We start from the raw sequence: 17,849 nt of genomic DNA on the forward strand, positions 1-17,849 counted from the left end.
TGTTAATAACACTAAACGTTTACAATGTACAAGCTACATAGTACAAACACCAATGAGAGGATTATTCAGCGCACTACGTAATCAAAGGGTGCACCAAACACCGTACAATCGAACAATGGATATCAAAGTAGAGTATTAATAGTCTAATTAGTCAAGATATACCCTAGATCCACTTTTTGAAGAGAATGATAAAGGGTAAATAATCAAATTAGTCCTTAAAAGATCGTCTGATCTCCAAATTAATCCTCGAAAGATTAAATTAATTAAAACCAACCTTAAAAGATCTAAAATTAATCACGTTGGTCCTTCCGTCCATTCTGTCACTAACGACCTTAAGTTTTGCTGACATGACACGTTAATTTGACAATCCGAACCACATTTAGCAGTTTCTTCGTCTTCTACCTAAAACTCCACCATGCCGCCGCCCTGTAAGGTGTTCCACGTCGCCGTCAGTCCCTGCATGTTCCTCTACCACGACACTACCGGTCCTTGCCCACAATTCCTCTCTGGCGTGAGTAGGTAGATGTTGCTTCACTAAACACCCTCCACCTAATGTCGCAGAGATCGACGTCGCTACGCCATCCAACTCCTCTCCGTCCTCTTTTTCAGTCACCATCGCTGGCTTCTGGTGGAACGTGGTCTCTTCCTCCACTGCAACTTGCATTGATCTGCTCTGCTTGTGTCGGTTTTCCTCCGTACTCTTTTATGGACACTGCCAAATTGGAACAAAGACCATTCCTAGACCTCCACCTTTTACCGGCTGCTAACGGTGGAAGCTCCTCTACTCATTCTACCCATGTTTTTGGAGTTATGTTTAAACTTTCAACAATAAGAGAGAGAGGGGTCAGTTTGGGGTTTGGGTTTGGACGGTTGGGGTATAAAAATAGATACTTATGGGAGCTTATGCGAGGCGCCGATGTAGGTGACGGTAAGAAGAACGACATCGACGAGGAGGTAGCAGTTGTTGGAACCGGCATGGAGGGTGTAAACTCCGGGTAATTAGTAAATAATTAACCAATAAATTAATTATTATTTAAAGAAATTAGAAAATTAAATTTCATAGTTTAGAAAAGTAGAAATAATTAAGGAAAAATTATTATAAAGGACTATTAGGAAAATTTAATTATTAAAAAGGACCTTTAATATTAAAATTATTTAGAATGACTAATTTTATAATATTGAAAATAAAGGACCAAATCTTTTTTGTGAAGAGACAAATATATCTTTAGATTATTTTTTCATTTATTTCTTTTTTTGTAAACATATATTTTTTTTAATTATCTATCATATTCAAATCCTTATTCTTCGTCTATAACTCATAGAGACATTTGTTACTGCCAATCACAAAACGTAAGACTTGGGAGTATACTAATGTCTTACTATTATCATATATAGAGTAGTCAACAATGAACATCAAATAAATCATTAAAAACTTGTGGAATTTGTCTCGAGAGATCTCTTTCTTCAATTATTCAAGGCTTAACCCTTGAATCAAATACAATAATCAGTGCTGATCTAATTGGTCTCTGGCGTGAAATATTTGTATACCTTTGTGATAGACACCCGGCTCAGAAGTAAGTTGATTTTCCAATGCTGCATTTGGTATACCCTTGCAGAAACATTACTATTGAGTAAACCTCTATTACCCCTCAGGACTTGCTTGCTTTCGAGGAATCTATAAACATTAAAATCTAAAAACAAATTTGAAAGAAACATATTACTCAATAGCAATGTTTCTACAAGGATATACCAAATGCAGCATTGGAAAATCAACTTACCTGCTAGGAGTCGGGTGTCTATCACAAATGTATACAAATATTTCACGCCAGACACCAATTATATTAACACCGATTATTGCATTTGATTCAAGGGTTAAGCCTTAAATAATTGAAGAAAGAAATCTCTCGAAACAAATCCCATTAGTATACTCCGAGGTACTACTTTCAGGTCTTACGTTTTGTGATTAACAGTAACAAATGACTCTATGAGTTATAAATGAAGAATAAAGATTTGAGTATGATAGATAATTAGAAAAAAAATATGTTTTAAAAAAAGAAATAAATAAAAAAATAATCTAAGGATATATTTGTCTCTTCACAAAAAAAAATTTAGTCTTTTTTTTTAATATTATAAAATTAGTCATTCTAAATAATTTTAATATTAAAGGTCCTTTTTAATAATTAAATCTTCCTAATGGTCCTTTGTAATAATTTTTTCAATAATTAAAATATAAATTTTAACACTAATTTTAAAGATTTTGTCAAAAAAATGAGCCAACGGACTGTATTAATTGGATCGGACCCAAACCGGACCTAAGGCCCAACATATATAAGCCAAACTTCAGTCATTTTCACCCATTCATTCCATCATTCACGCTGCCATTGAGGAGGAGCAAACCAAAAACCTAACCCCTTTCACTTCAAAAAATCAATCCTCTATAACTTTCAATCCGGAGCTCCGATTAACGAGTTGTCAGCGGCCACGCATTCGTCTCAAAATTTTCTACAAAACTCACCCAACAATTTGGTAAGTAATTTGAGATTTCATGTACAATTCTTCTCATCTTCAATTCGTGATTTTTGGGTTGTGAATGTTGAGGATTTTGGTGTTTTGATGGTTTAGGTAAACTCTAGTGGCGGGTAATCACCAAATTTTGTCCATTTGATTCGTGGATAACGGTAAGAAAACCTTAACCTTTGTGAATTGGTGATTTAGCGAGCTCAATATTGATTATTGTGATATTATATGAATTGTGTATCATGTGGAATTGGAGTTCAATTGGTGGATTGAAACGAAATTTTAGTTGTTGAACTTGTGAAATTGGCATTTGGAAGCTTGAAGCTTGTGGAGGAGAGGCAATTTGAGGTGTTTTTGAGCTTAGGGAGGAATCGGCCAAGGTATGATTTTGGTTTCTCGTAATTAATGTTTAATATCATGTGAAAACTTAGGCTAGTTGACTGTAGGATAAGTTGAATTATATGAATGATTGAGGATTAGTGATTTTGTTAAAAATTCTTAAATGAATTGGTTGGTTTGATTGAGTATGTGTGGTGTATTTATATAATGTGAAGGTGTTAAGCTATTATAAAAATGTGATGATTATTGATATTTGTGATGACTTTAGATGATTATGAGTTATGATGATAATGATATGTTGAAAAATAATGAGTGTGTTGTTTTGATCATGGCTTATCTGGAACAAAATTTATAAAATGGGATGTTGGTATATTGTAAAAGGGATGAAAAGTATAGGAATATGGTTTTTTGAATGCAATTGGTGTTGTTTTGAGGTATAAACCTTGGTTTTGAATTTGAGAATTTGGAAAGGATAGAGGTGTTGTGCTTTTTGGTAAAACATAATTTTTAACCAACTTCGACGAGCCATAATTCGGCTTCCGACTCCCAATTTGAGTAAAACTTTATTTCAAATGAAAATTGAGTCCGTGAAGTTTATTCTGTTCGAAGAACGGATGAAAATCATTTAAAATGAAAAAAGTTATGCGCTGTTGAAGTTTGGTACAAAAATATGATTTTTTCTGCAACTTAGCCATTTTGATGAAAAAGAGAGGCTTGCGTACGTGAGAACCTGCATGTGACGTGGAGAAGCATTGCTGTTTTCATGACCCGTGTACACGGACCAGGGGTCGCATATGCGAGATGCCATTTTTACACTCCCGCGTACGCGGACTTAGTCTCGCGTACACAGAACCCCTGTTTGGCAGAAATGTAATTTTTTTCAAAGTTAGCTAATTCTCTAACTTTACAAACATTTGTAACTACTCTCTAAGGTCCGATACCTAGTTTTAAGTCTAGCAAGAAGAGTGAGCCTATAGGAAAAGTCAAGTGGCACTGAAGGGGGTTACGAAGGATGGAATTACAACTGAGAGAGTGTGGACACACTGATGATGATATGAATGAGAACTGAAATTATGATTGATGATTGAGTTAATGTAGATTGTTTGGGGAAATGCAAAAATATTATGAATGAATGAATGATGAATAAATGAGATTTAAATTGATTGATTGAAGTACTTGGGTAGTAGCAAGGATTGTGGTTCGTCCCGCTTGCTCCGGGTCAGTGATTGAGATACCTGGGTAGTAGCAAAGATTGTGGTTCATCCTGCTTGCTCCAAGTCAGTGATTGTGACATCTGGGTAGTAACAGCAATAGTGGATTATTCCACTTGCTCCAGGTTGAGCTTGTAAATACCTGCATGGGTAGTAGCAGCAGTAGTGGTTACTCCACTTGCTCTGGGTTAAGCGGGTAGTAGCAAGGGGGTTGTGGCTCAAATCCACTTGTTCCGTAATGGGTGTTTCTGTCCAAGGTTAGCTACCAGAACATGTCAGGTTGGCTATATAATCGATAAATGATATCATCAGCCATAGACAGGCATACATCATATGCATTTGTTTGTTTGTTTGAGTTTGCTTATTTGATTGACTATGTCTAATTGCTATATGTTCTACCTGCTGTAACTGCATTCTATCTGCGTTTTTTTGTCTATACTGTGTGTCTTTGCAACTGAGAGATCCCTCATGCTGGCGGAGGTGATGCTGAGCGTTGTTTCACCGGTGTTTCGGAGGGTTGGAAGAGACAGAAGATGAATTATAGCGTTAGAGTTTAATGAGATAGAAAGTGAATTGTAGAGTTAGAGTTAGATTGGGACTTGGATACCCCTAGAGAGTTTACCAAAATTATGGTTTAGTTACAAATGCTGAGACGCATAGAGGTGTTACCCTAGAGAGTTTACCTTTGATTTATATCCTAAGCGTAAAGCTTTGTGTGGTAGGGTGTTACAAATGCTGAGACGCATAGAGGATAAGGAGATTATGTGACTGTCGGGTCGGGTTTTTAGGTTAGGGCTCCAGTTTTATAATGGTTTGGGCCGTCTGTGAGCCTGAATCCTGACAAAAAAAAACTAACGTACCACGTCAGTAAAATTTAACGTCATTAGGGACTAACGTGATTAATTTTAAATCTTTTTAGGACGATTTTGATTAATATAATCTTTTGGAGATTAATTTGGAGATCGGGTGATCTTTTAGCGACCAATTTGACTATTTATTCGAATGATAAAAGAATAAAAATTTGGTTGGATGAGTTTTTAAGAAAATAAAAATTTTTAGAAATAATAACACGAGCTTCGGCAAAATAAAGCAACAATGGTTGCCGATAGAGAAGAAAAGAAGAAGATCGAAGGGGCTAGGGAATTCAAGCTTTAAAGAAAAAATTGGCAAAAACTCTTGTCCTAATTTAATTTTCTCCTCTATTATCTATTTTTAATAAGGGGAGTGCTAGGTAGACAATGACCATCTTGAATAACATGAACAACGGGCCCTAAATATTGGCCATATTAAACTAATAACACAATACACCCATACCCCCTCCCTCCCCCAAATCCTAATTTTAATCATCTTAATTACTAACATCATAATCATTCCACCCACTCCCCCCCTTTTTTGACCTAACAGTAAAAACTTTTCCCTACCCCCAATTGAAACGGCGTTCACAAAGGAGACCCCCTCACAGCCGGCGCTCTGTTTGTACTGCTTGCCGTCGTCCAGCCTGCCTGTCTCCGCAGCAACCATCCTCCGGAGCGCCTCCACTGGGTAGACGAGCAGCGGCAGTCATAGCCTCCCATCGCCGTCGCGTGGACCTCGCCCAGCCGCAACCTACGTCGTCTTCTAATGGCCAGCTCCCGAGCTTGAAGTCCTGGCGTGTTCGCGTCGCCTGTGGTCTTCCGCCAACAAACACAGAGCAACCGTCGTGTGTGCATGTTCGCCCGCATCGAAGGTAAGTCCACGGCTAGCTGTTCCTTCACGGATTAGATGTTCATAGTATTTTTTTGTTATGGTTGCATTGAATTATTTTGCTGCTTGTGGGCATTACTGAGTCTGTTTGACTTCTGGAAGTGTTTGTTAACATAAGAAAAATGAAAATAACAATGACCAGTTAATATTGTTGAGAAGCCTATTTTTCTCGTCTTATTTTTTAGTGGTTGACTGAATTTTGTCTCCGTGTATTAGTAAGTTAGCAATTGGTGTGAAGCACGTGCTTTAAATTTGTTGCGCTATGAGTTGTTTATTCACTGTATGTCGGATGGTTATTTCTCTACGTGAATGGATGGTTGAAATTTTTCATAAGTGTTTGAAATTTGGTTGAGTTTGGTGACCAATTTTTTTTTTCCGTTAACTCACCTAACAGGGTGTCACGTGTGAATAACCGTTCAATTTACTCATTAGGCATTTTTGATTTTGAAGAAAAAGAGTTTACTTGGTATCATATTTGTTTGTTTAAGGAAAAAAGTGCAAGTATAATGTGACAACACTTTTAAGTTTTTTAATCTCGGCTGAAAGTATAATATGCTTTTTCCTCACATATCTACTTGCTATATAAGAAGATGTTGATTCATTTCATTGGATAGGATGTAAAGGAAAGTAGTTTTGCTATTGAGTTTGATTACCTAAAATCTTTGTTTCCATTCTGATGACCATCTTCATCTACCATCGCAATCCTTTTTTTGGTACATTCTAAACATAGCCGCTTTAGATTTTAAAAATAATTAATAAATCAATAAGAATAGTCCTTTTTGGCGCACCAGATCAAAGTCAACAAGGCATTGCATAGAATTTGCAAATTACTTGGTCAAATGCATAACCAACATCACTTAGTTCTTAGTTCTTTCATTAATAATTTTGTGACTATTCTCCCCCAACAGCTCAATGAAACAAATCACCTGTACTTTCTTTCTTTTTTTTCTTTTTTTTATTGTCACTAGTGGTATATTTTGGAAAACTTAATGACTTTAATTATGTAGAATAATATTTTTTAAGTGTGTGATATTTTTAATACATAAGAGGGGACAATTATACTAGATGAATGTTAAAAATTTAGGATTGTGAAATGATCTAAAGCATTTATGAAGTAATTTTTATTATTACTTATTTTGGTTCCTTTCGTCATCAGAAGTTCAATTTTGACTGCTTCCTTTCCAAGAACCTTGTTATACCTGATTTTTGGTTCTTTGCCTGTTTACTCACATTGCGCACAACTGTTGTTGTTCCGCCGTTGATTTCCATTTTTTTTTTGAAATTATAACACCGTTAGTAATATTACATGGTGCATGGATGCTTGGATTAAAGCGAATAGTATAAAATTTGTTGGAGTTTGGTGATTAATATTTTAGAATTCTTTTGTTTATGTATATCTGGTTCATGTGATTGACTTTGAAATTCTATGCATTAGGGATGTTCAATTTTGTAAGAAACCATCAAACCAAAAGGAGAAGGCTTTTTGTAGTGGCTTAACTAGATATGAATTAATTTGGGTGTAAATACTAGGGTAGCATAATTGTTGATGGCAACATATTTATTGGTTACTCCTTCTAGTACCATGTTGTTGTGTGTGTCAAGCTCTTCAGATTGATGGTTGGGTTTACAATTATAGTCATATGATAATGTGTCATTGGTGTCAAGACTTATGATTTAATGTTTCTTGACAGGCAAGAACCAGCTCTGAGTTTCAATTGCTGAATAGCATTAAGATGGGGAAAAAGATAATCTGCGTTTTGTTATTACTTAGTCTTGATTCTATTTTTTTATAACTTGTATTCTGTTTCTTAATAGAAATTAGTAGACACGCGATGTTCTCCATGCTACATCAATGGGATGATTACCCCACTTGGAAGAAATTAAGCCGATGCGAAGCTAGCTGAGATTGACGCAATTGGGTTTGAATTTGTGAAGAAGATTCCTCACTGGGCAGTGAAGCAGAGGATAATGATTCAACTGGCCAAGGCATATGATGTGGAGACAAACACACTTATAGTAGATGTCGGGAACATCCGCATTAACGCTGAGTAGATAGGGAGGGTGTTAGGGATACGCTCCGGTGGTAAACTGTTGCTGTTTCCTTTTGATTTTTTTGTCATATATAGTTCGGTGGGTTTGCTCTTAGCTTTCGTAAAATTTATTCTAGATACTTGTTTGACTCTAAAATGTAGGTGTTGACATTATGAAAATAGACAAAAAGAATCCCACCCACTTGGAAATCAAAGAGCAATTTAAGAAGAAAACAACCACCCAGCTGTGCGACTTTGTTTATGCCTGCCCTATGGACACAAAAGCGGATAGGATGAATTTTAGAAGGCACTTCATATTGGTGATTTTAAAGATGTTCCTATGCCCAACCAGTCAACAAATCATCTCTCCGTGGCACATACCTCTGATTCTGGATGTCTCAGATCCCAGCAAATTCAACTGGGCACATAAGACATTCAAGTGGTTGGGGAAAGCGATAGAAAAATACCAAAATAAGAAGCTTGAAACTTGTGGTGGCTACATGTCCACCCTGATGGCAAGCTTGTTAAATTACTTATTTATCCTACTTGCGGTTATGTTGAACTGATTAACCGTTCAACCTTTCCATCCAGCTGTTATACTTTCAGCGAATGAGGCATGGTCCACTAGAGCGCTATTGAGAACCAGAGCCATGGGTGACTGCATGGACTGCCTCAGAACTTGAAAAAAAGGCAACTAATGTCCTTGATGAGGTACTAAGTTGGACGATTTATTCTCTTTTATATTCTAATTCAATTAAAACAGTTAGAATTTTCCAACGTGGGATTTCGGATGATTACTTTGTAATCTCAGTTGACCTTTCCATATTAGGGTTGCATCGGAAATAGGGCAAAAGTTGGTGAGAAACCCAAATTTCGAACCAGGAAGAAGGGTGCAGAATCCGCATCAAACAAAAAAAGTGGAAAGAGAGAATGCAGGACTAGAGCTGTTGGAATTTAAAGTACGTACATCATTAAAGACATAGGCGGTTAGATCATATGCTAATTTGAAGTGTTTATTTGTAATTGCACAACTGGAGGCATGCTCCTATAACGTTTGGACGTTTTCTAGGTTTAACATTAGTGTAATTGTATGTCGAACTCAATAAAGTTGTTATATGAATTTTTCGCTGAATGTACACAGGAATGCAAGGAGAGATATGTTACTAACCGGGATCGTAAGAAACCAGCACAAACGTTATCAAGGCCATTTGAATAAAAACTTCCTGAAAGCCATACAGCGGCACAATAGGTGAGTTCATCTTTTTGTAGATATAGGTTGGCTTCATGAATTAATACTCTGATTTCATGTAAATATTGTTGGGGTTGGATGCCGAATATGTTTTTGTGCCGTGTTAGATGTATTGGATGCTCAACTTTAATTGTATTTGGAATGGATATTGACATAGTGATGTATAGGTTCATCTAGGAACCAAAATAGCCTTTTTATGAATTGAATTTTCTATTATGGTTGTTGATTTATATGCGGAGTTTATAACATAATTGTTTCTTTCTAATAACCTGATAACCCGGTCGACATTCCATACCCAAGAAAGTAAGATAGGCACGCGAAGAAAGCTGCCCGTCGTCAGAGAAAAATCCGGTAAAAGCAGCAGTACAGCACGTGTTGCCCTGAGGCGCAAGGAGAGACCTGTAGTTGTTGTCGACTCCGACGATGACGATAACGTGCCAATTGCTCGAAGAAGGCGCCGGCTATTTCAAGACAACTCGAACCCGCCAGGCGAGCAGCTAAATAAGGATGCCAAACCGTTAGATGCGCAGCAAGTGGATCCAGTTACACCTTCTACAGCACTTGTGCAAGTTAGTGAATACGATTTTGACAGGCAAGTTCTATCTGTTAACATCTGTTGTAGATATGAATTGGCCGTATCTTGATTTTCATGTGATTTCAATCCGAGTACTAACTGTGTTATCTAACTTTGTTGCTTTCGATGCAGAGACTTTGACTTGAACTTCGTACAGTGTCCAGAAATGGAGGAAATATTGTTAAAAGTTGAATAGAATAGGCACACCAATCCAATAAATATGGAACCCCTGAAGACCATGTTGTCGAAGAAGTCACGCTGTCAGACCCCGAGTCCTGGAAGGCCTAGCTTTTTGCTTGGCTTGACACAGCTTGAGAAGTCATCGGCCACGCCCCCTATCATAGCAATACATCCAAGTCTTAAAGATGTCAAGTTAGGAGAGGATAAGGAGGACATGGTCCGAGGTTGGATTCTGAACTCTTCCCTCAATAAAGAGGCGTCGTTGGTAACCTACGAATGTAGACCGCATCTTCAGCTGTTGAGAAAGGATCTATGGACATTGAAAGCACGTGGTTCGGTCAACAGCAATGTAAGTGATTAATATCCATGTTCTAGTTTCACTAATTGTGTTCTTGGTACACTTTATATTGTGCTTCTTAATTTTACATCGTAGATCATTCAATGGATGTGTTACACATTCAATGATGCACAGTTCGTGAGATTCAAACGTGATTTCTACTGTGTCTGTCTAGGAATATTTGTATGAATAATATACTTTTTTCGCATCTTAATGTCGACACTTTATAACTGATTGATGCTCTAACAATAGGAAACAGTGATATGACAGTATAACCTCGATTCATTCCATAACGGGCCAGTTCTGGTGTATAAGGGATTGGGTACAAACTTTGGAGAGGATACCAGCTTCTTTAACAAAGTGGACGCAGCCAAAAGAAAATGGGTGAGACATTGTTGTATTTTATATATTGCATGGTATAGCATATTTAGACGAGAACGTATTTATCTGTGTGAATTATTCTGCATACTTTGCTAGGTATTAGTTGAATATGTTGGACAATTTCTCATGTGTTTTTGTCATTGACTTATTGAATAGTATTCATTATAATTGGGACGGCAGTTGTATCTTCTATTTGTTCCCGTGAATGGGGATGATTGTTTCAGTTGTGAAGGGTTTGATCTGCTTGTCATGCATGGTACACCATGCGAGTAATATTTGACCCTGTTGTTATTCATGAATTCTTGTTGCAGTGGTTTATTCCAATGTGTTCAAAAGGATATTGGTGGCTGTATGCGTTTGACGTGGCAAGAAAAAGGGTGTTGGTAATCGATAGTCTTCATGATGAGGCACCCGACGATGCATGAAGGAAACTAGATGCATATGCGGTAAGCTAAAATACCCCCTTAAGCGTTATTTATGAATATATGAGTCACATAAAACATATGCTAAAGATATATTGCTGAGTGGTTTTCAGGGACGGCTAATTGAAGATATGGCTAAAGTGGCCATCCCGACATATGACCAAAGTACGAACAGCCCAAGGTGTGCATATGCCAAAGTCCCCATGCAACCAAATGGGTTAGTAGTACCAAGCAACAAACCCAACAAATGTATCCATTGGGAGTGGCTTTAACATTGATATTTTAGTGATAGCATCATTTTTACTTGATTATGTAGTTGGGATTATAGCATCTATGCCATTAAATTCATGGAGACATGGACTGAAGATTGTAATTTAGATGAATGAAATGACGTAAGTTAACTGGTCAATCTCTTTTTAATTTGTTATTACCATTTCATGTTACTTTGATACATTAAATGACGCGCTGACATTGTAAACACCATACAGGAAATGCTTCTGTCAATGAGACGGGAGTTGATGTTGGATATTGTCATGGGAGCACACAATGAATCAATTGAGCAAGTGCGATCTTTGTTGGAACAAAATGATGAATGTGTATGCCACAACCGTCAAAGAAATAAGAAAAATATGGTTAAATCACCATTCATAGCACCAAGCATAAGGACATTGATGAAAAGAGTGGGAGGATTACCTGTGAGGAAGAACTGGAAAGGGAGAAAGCAATAGACGTACTTAGTTTTCAAACCATACATTCATTTTTTGTCAGATTGCTTTTATGTCTTTGGGGTGGAGTTTTGTTACAATAGACAGGATAAATTTTCATAGCAAATAATATTTATATGGTTTATTAGTTTCTCAAATCCTCTGATTTTCTTGCATGATGTTAACACTGCCTAAACACAGCTAATAAGAGTATCCATCTATATACATGTTGAATCACAACAAATAATACAAATGACCATCCGCTAACCTATTAAATTGAACATCCACCTTATACTACTTGTAGCTAATCACACAAACTATGCTAGGCCTATTAGAAATAACCATCGGAGCACTAATAGAAATAACTATCCGTTAACCTATTGAATCGAACATACATATTATAATACTTGTAACTAATAAAACACAATATGCTAATCCTGTTAGAAATAACCATCCGAGCGCCAATAGAAATAACCATCCTTTAACTTATTGAATCGAACATCCACCTTATACTACGTGTAAATAATCATACACACTATGCTAAGCTTATTAGAAATAACCATTCGGGCACCATAAAAATAACCATTTGTTATTATATATAAATCGAACATCCAGCCCGTGCCACTCGTAATTGATCACACACACAATCCCAATCATATTACAAATAACCATCCAAGAACCAATAGAAATAACCATCCGCTAACATACTGAATCAAACATCCAGGCTATACTACTTGTAACTAGTAACACACAATATCTCAAGCATGTTACAACTAATCGTCTGAATACCAATAAAAATAACCATCCAGACATTACTACTTGTAAGTACTCACACATAATACATCGAGACTGCTTCAAATAACCATCCAGAGACCAGTTAAATTAACCATCCGATAACCTACTGAATAGAACATCAAGGTTATACAGCATGTATTCATTCAAACTTTATTCTACAACCAGTCAAACCACATCAAAAAAATATAAAAATGCCGACCACGTGCACGTAGCAAGAAGCTAAGGCCACAGAATACCAGTTTTCATAATTTTTTGACTATAGATAACCCAAACAAAAAAATAACCATCAAATATACATATTGAGTTATAACACCTAACAAAAGGGACCTCTAATATAACATAATGGATTATGTATCATAAACACTCTAGGTATTGTCGAATGAGTTTAACAGGGACATGAATCTACCAACTCCTTGCTGAGCAATCTGCCGAGCGGGAGCATCCAAATCTATATTTTCCCCAGATTCTACACGATTATCCTGAAAGAAACAAACTCAAACAAAAACAAGTCACTATCGACGTAATCAAACCATGGTTCTGAAAACCGAACCGGACCGGTCGGTTCAACTAGAAAAATCGGGAACCGGTCACCTAACCGGTCCGGGTAAGGTCAAAAACCGGCTGGCAAAAAACTGGTGAAAAAACCGGTCGAACCGGCAATTAACCAGTGAACCGGGAGAACCGTCCGGTTTTTTCACAGTTTATTGGTTTGCATATTAAACTTCAAAACGGCGTCGTTTTGAAGGGAAATAAAAAAGAAAAAGAAAAGGGCTATCAGCTATGCATGAACCCTAATAGCCACCACCCTCAGTATCTCAGTATCTCTCAACTCTCACCCTCTCACCCTCCCACAGCCCCTCATCGCCGTCGCACCTCTCCTCCATTGCCGTCGCGGAGCTCCTCTCCTCCATCGTAGTCGCCCAGCTCGCCACCTCCACCGTCGCACCTCTCCTCCATCGCCGTCGCGGAGCTCCTCTCCTCCATCGCCATCGCCCAGCTCGCCACCTCCAACGTCGTTGCCCAGCTCTCCACCTCCACCATCGTCGCCAGTAATACTCTGCCTTCCACCTCGGTTCATGTATGCGGGCATGTTTCTGTTCATGGTTCTGTTCCTATTTGAGTTCATGTTCCTATTTCTGTTCATGTTCCTATTTCTGTTCCTCTCTATCACAGAAAACATGCTCTTAGATGTTTATCTGGATTACATGATTTTGAGTTGCTGCTTCATGTTTATCTGGATTACATGATTTTGGTTTCTGTTTGATGAATCTTGAATCTGTTTTTGGCTTTCTATTATGATGCGTTGAAGGCAGCTGGGGATTATTTTTGCTGCTTCAATTTTGCTGCTTCATGAATCTGAGTTCAATTTTTGCTGCTTCAATTTTTAGTTGCTGTTTCTTCAATTTTGCTGCTTCATGAATCTGAGTTCAATTTTTGCTGCTTCAATTTTGCTGCTTCAATTTTGAGTTGCTGTTTCATGAATTTTGCTGTTTTATTTTTTGTTTAGTTATCAATTTTGATGTTTGAAGTTGTTTGTGAACCTCTAATCTTAAGTAATGGATAATTTATTATGTGAAATATTAAATTTTATTAAGTTATAAATTATTGAATTTTATTAAGTTTAATAATTTTATTTAATATTTAATTAAACCGGTTGAACCCCGGTTGAACCCCGGTCGAACCAGTGAACCATTGAACCAGTGACCTCACCGGTTTATTGACCGGTCCGGTTCTCGCAACCTTGAATCAAACATGTAGTAAAGGTGAAGTTTTAATTTAATTCTGATACATACCTTGCATGAACTCTTCCGCTTTCTCTGCATGGATTTCCTCATCGATTTATCCAACTCATATTTGAGCCTTTTATCTTTTGGATGACCTTTTGTGGTTACCTTTGATGGGCCCTGAATGTCCTCTGTGCCCACCACGGATGAGGTCTATGTGGTGATGCTATTGTGTGCATTAGCAACGGTCTTATTCTGGATCCTGACACGGTAATCTACTAGCTTAGCCCTTGCATCATCCAGAGCAGCATATAACATGTCTGCTTCATCGTCACAATCCACAAATTCCTGCGCAACGTTGTACAAATGTGCAGACAACCCTCTGAATATGTTGTGGCTTTCATCTGAACGTCTAACGTCGTGGCTACTCTTAATGTAGGTGTTCTTGCGCTTTATGTTCTTGCTCCAACAAGGGAGAACATAGCAGGAAGGCACCTCATTCACTTTGTAAGATTAAAGTACTACAAGACAGTGGCAACACAATATACATGAACTCTCGAACGTAACATACCAGATCGTCTCATAGACTATTATTTCCTCTTCCACCTTTACCCAAGCCGAGTCACCCTGTTCGTACACAGCACGAATAGTGCAATCAAACTTCTTGCCAAACTCCGTTTGGACATCCCTAAATATCTCGTTTGTGTACTCTTGTTAAAATCGTCTCTCAATGGCTGATCTAGTTGCACATGGGATTAGACCTCTAGAATCTACAGCATCATCCTCCAGTTCCTTCTGCTCCTTGGTTCCTAGCACATTGTCGAACTCGTGGATGAACTGGACCAAGCTACTCTTGCAATTTAAGAATCCACCAAAGAATGAATCCGTACCCCCACTCCTCTGCTAACTCCTCATGGAAGCCCAAAATTGACCATTAAAAAAGATCAGCACCCACATGTGTCGGTCCTCAAATGGATCTACAAAAAAAACCCACCAAAAATAAAATCATGCATATGGAACATATTCTCAGAACAAAATACAAGAACACTACAGCATCTAAGAACTTACGACACATGATTTTACTTAAAAGACACGAACCTGATAGCCATCTGTTGTGATGTAGGTTGAACTCATTGATGAACTCAGCCCAATGATCCTCGAAATTCTCAACCAACCGAGAGTTCTATATAATGTGATTCAACTCAGCATTCAACTCTCTGAACCTAGCATAACCTCCAAGCTTATTCTATATCTTTTTTGTTATATGCCATATGCACCAACGGTGGCGTGTATTGGGGAGGACCTTCTTAATTACACCAAATATAGACTTGCATTGGTTTGTGATGATGCCCTGCGGTATAGTTCCCATGCATTTCAGCCATTGTGTGAACACCCACTCAAAACTCGGGATCTCCTCGTTGCCTAGCAGAGCACAGCCTAGCAAAAGTAGACTTACCATGGTAGTTCACACTGATGAAAGCGGCGAACGACAATCCATGCCTAAAGGAAGAACAACCACATCTAGAAACATCCAACTAATACAAAATAACAAAATAATTAAATAACGTGAATGTAAATACATTTCACCGGTTCGTGCTATATGTGGTATCAAATGACACCATGTCTCCATAGTATTCATAAGACGCTCTACACCTTGCACCCACCCAAACTGCACTCGTAAACTTATAATCGCCATCCATATTCACTGCGTAAAAGAAGTTCGGATTTAACTCCTTCATTCGCATGAAGTAATTCAGCATCTCCTTGACATCTGCGTTGACATTTGTGGATCGGAGTCTTGATGAAATGTAATTCCTGACGTCCTTCTCTGAGAAGCCCAGGTTTAAAGGCCCATCATTAACCTCAATGACGCACTTTGCATGCATTGTCAACTCCCTATTCTCGTGGTAGTGCACCGCCTTTTTAGTTGAACACGGGTGCGAGTGATTTAGTTCAACCTTCAACAAGACCCAATCTTGCTTTTTCCTGTCAAACTTTGCATATATTCTTGCTCTGCACCCCACAGCTGCAATCTTGTTCTTCCATGTGGGTGCTTTGACACGAGACCTGTGGAAACCCTCCCGATTGCAATGAATAGATTGGTTGATCGGTTGCTTTGTCATCCTGTCAAAATTTGTGGCCGGTATCTTACTTATGAAGCCAACTTTTTTTGCGTAGCTCACATAAAAATCCTGGGCCAGCTTCAAATGCTCAAACCGCATCCCAACTCTTGATATTTTGTCTTGAGCAAGGCAACTATGATCCGGTAACTGCGAATCAGTTCAAAACAGACATCATTCGATGAACACGACGATTAATGCTCAATTCAAACATGCAGTTAACGAAAAAATAACAACAAACTAGAGTCCAAACCACATCAACAAGATCCGTGTCATCACATCCTAACTCAGTAATGTCCGTACATTCTATGGCCTACAATCAAACATACACAAACTAAATAGATACTATAATAAAATATCAACTAAATATATTTTATTAATACTCTATCTAAAAATATCATAATAAAATTTATTACTATACACGAATTAAAAAAAAATCATAACAATGAGACATATACTCATACAAAGTGCCACCTGACTAGTTAGGCTTATATTAATTATTTATATAGAGAATGCATAAGTCCACCACATATAAAATATAACTACACTAACTAAAAGAGAGTCTTCTACTATACTATGAAAAGTCTCATTATTAGCTCCTATAATTTTCTTACATATTTAGCAACATTTGTTAGTGCATGCATGGAATGGGAGCATACGGATGGGGATTCTTAACATTCTAATCACATCCATGGGTAAAATTTTCTCATTTAACACTAAACATATATTGAAAACATTTCAGGGTAACATATTAAAAAGGTAATGTAACAATTTATCAGCTCCAGTAAATAAATTTCCATCTTCATCTTCTTTAGAACTTGAAGTATGGTTCATTGTAACAAGTTATAAAAACCTAACAAGCAAGCAAGCTGTAGCTAGCAAATAGTAACCACTGATCAATACATAGTATTACGACATCCCACCATTCTAAAAATGTAATTCTTTTTAAATAGAAAAAATTGAAACTAATTTTTTTAGGGGAGCATCTAATTATATATTACACTTTCACTAATTACTACATGGACGGACAAGAACACCATCCAAAATTTTGTAAAAGAATATCATTATGGGTTAAGAATGTTGAGCTTATAATAACCATCTAATTTATATGAAAATAAACATACGTCCAAAAGAACCAACATACATTGGTTACCTTGTTAGACTGTTCACCTTCCCCGTCGAACTAATTAAGAAGGTTGTCGATTGAATGCGTGGTAATGTCGTCGATGAAAGAAGCTGGTGCGAGACAAATCGGTTTGACGGAATTAGCCTCCATTGAAATGGCTGTGAGAGGTCACGTACGTATGAAATGGTAGCCGCAACTCTCCCGTGTATTAACGCGGATCAGTCGGAGACAACGAGGCGGTGATGGTGGACGCGGTGGGCTACAGGGCCTGCACAGTGCGTGAACGCGGTGACCTACGAGGGCTGCACGGTGCACGGGTTGTGTGCTGTGGTGAAAAAAATTTTCGTGGCTTGGGGGGTTGGTCGGACGTTGGCGTAAAGGGAGGTGACGTCGGCTA

Source organism: Arachis ipaensis, chromosome B07 (genome assembly GCF_000816755.2).
Source record: "Arachis ipaensis cultivar K30076 chromosome B07, Araip1.1, whole genome shotgun sequence".
Taxonomy (NCBI): Eukaryota; Viridiplantae; Streptophyta; class Magnoliopsida; order Fabales; family Fabaceae; genus Arachis; species Arachis ipaensis.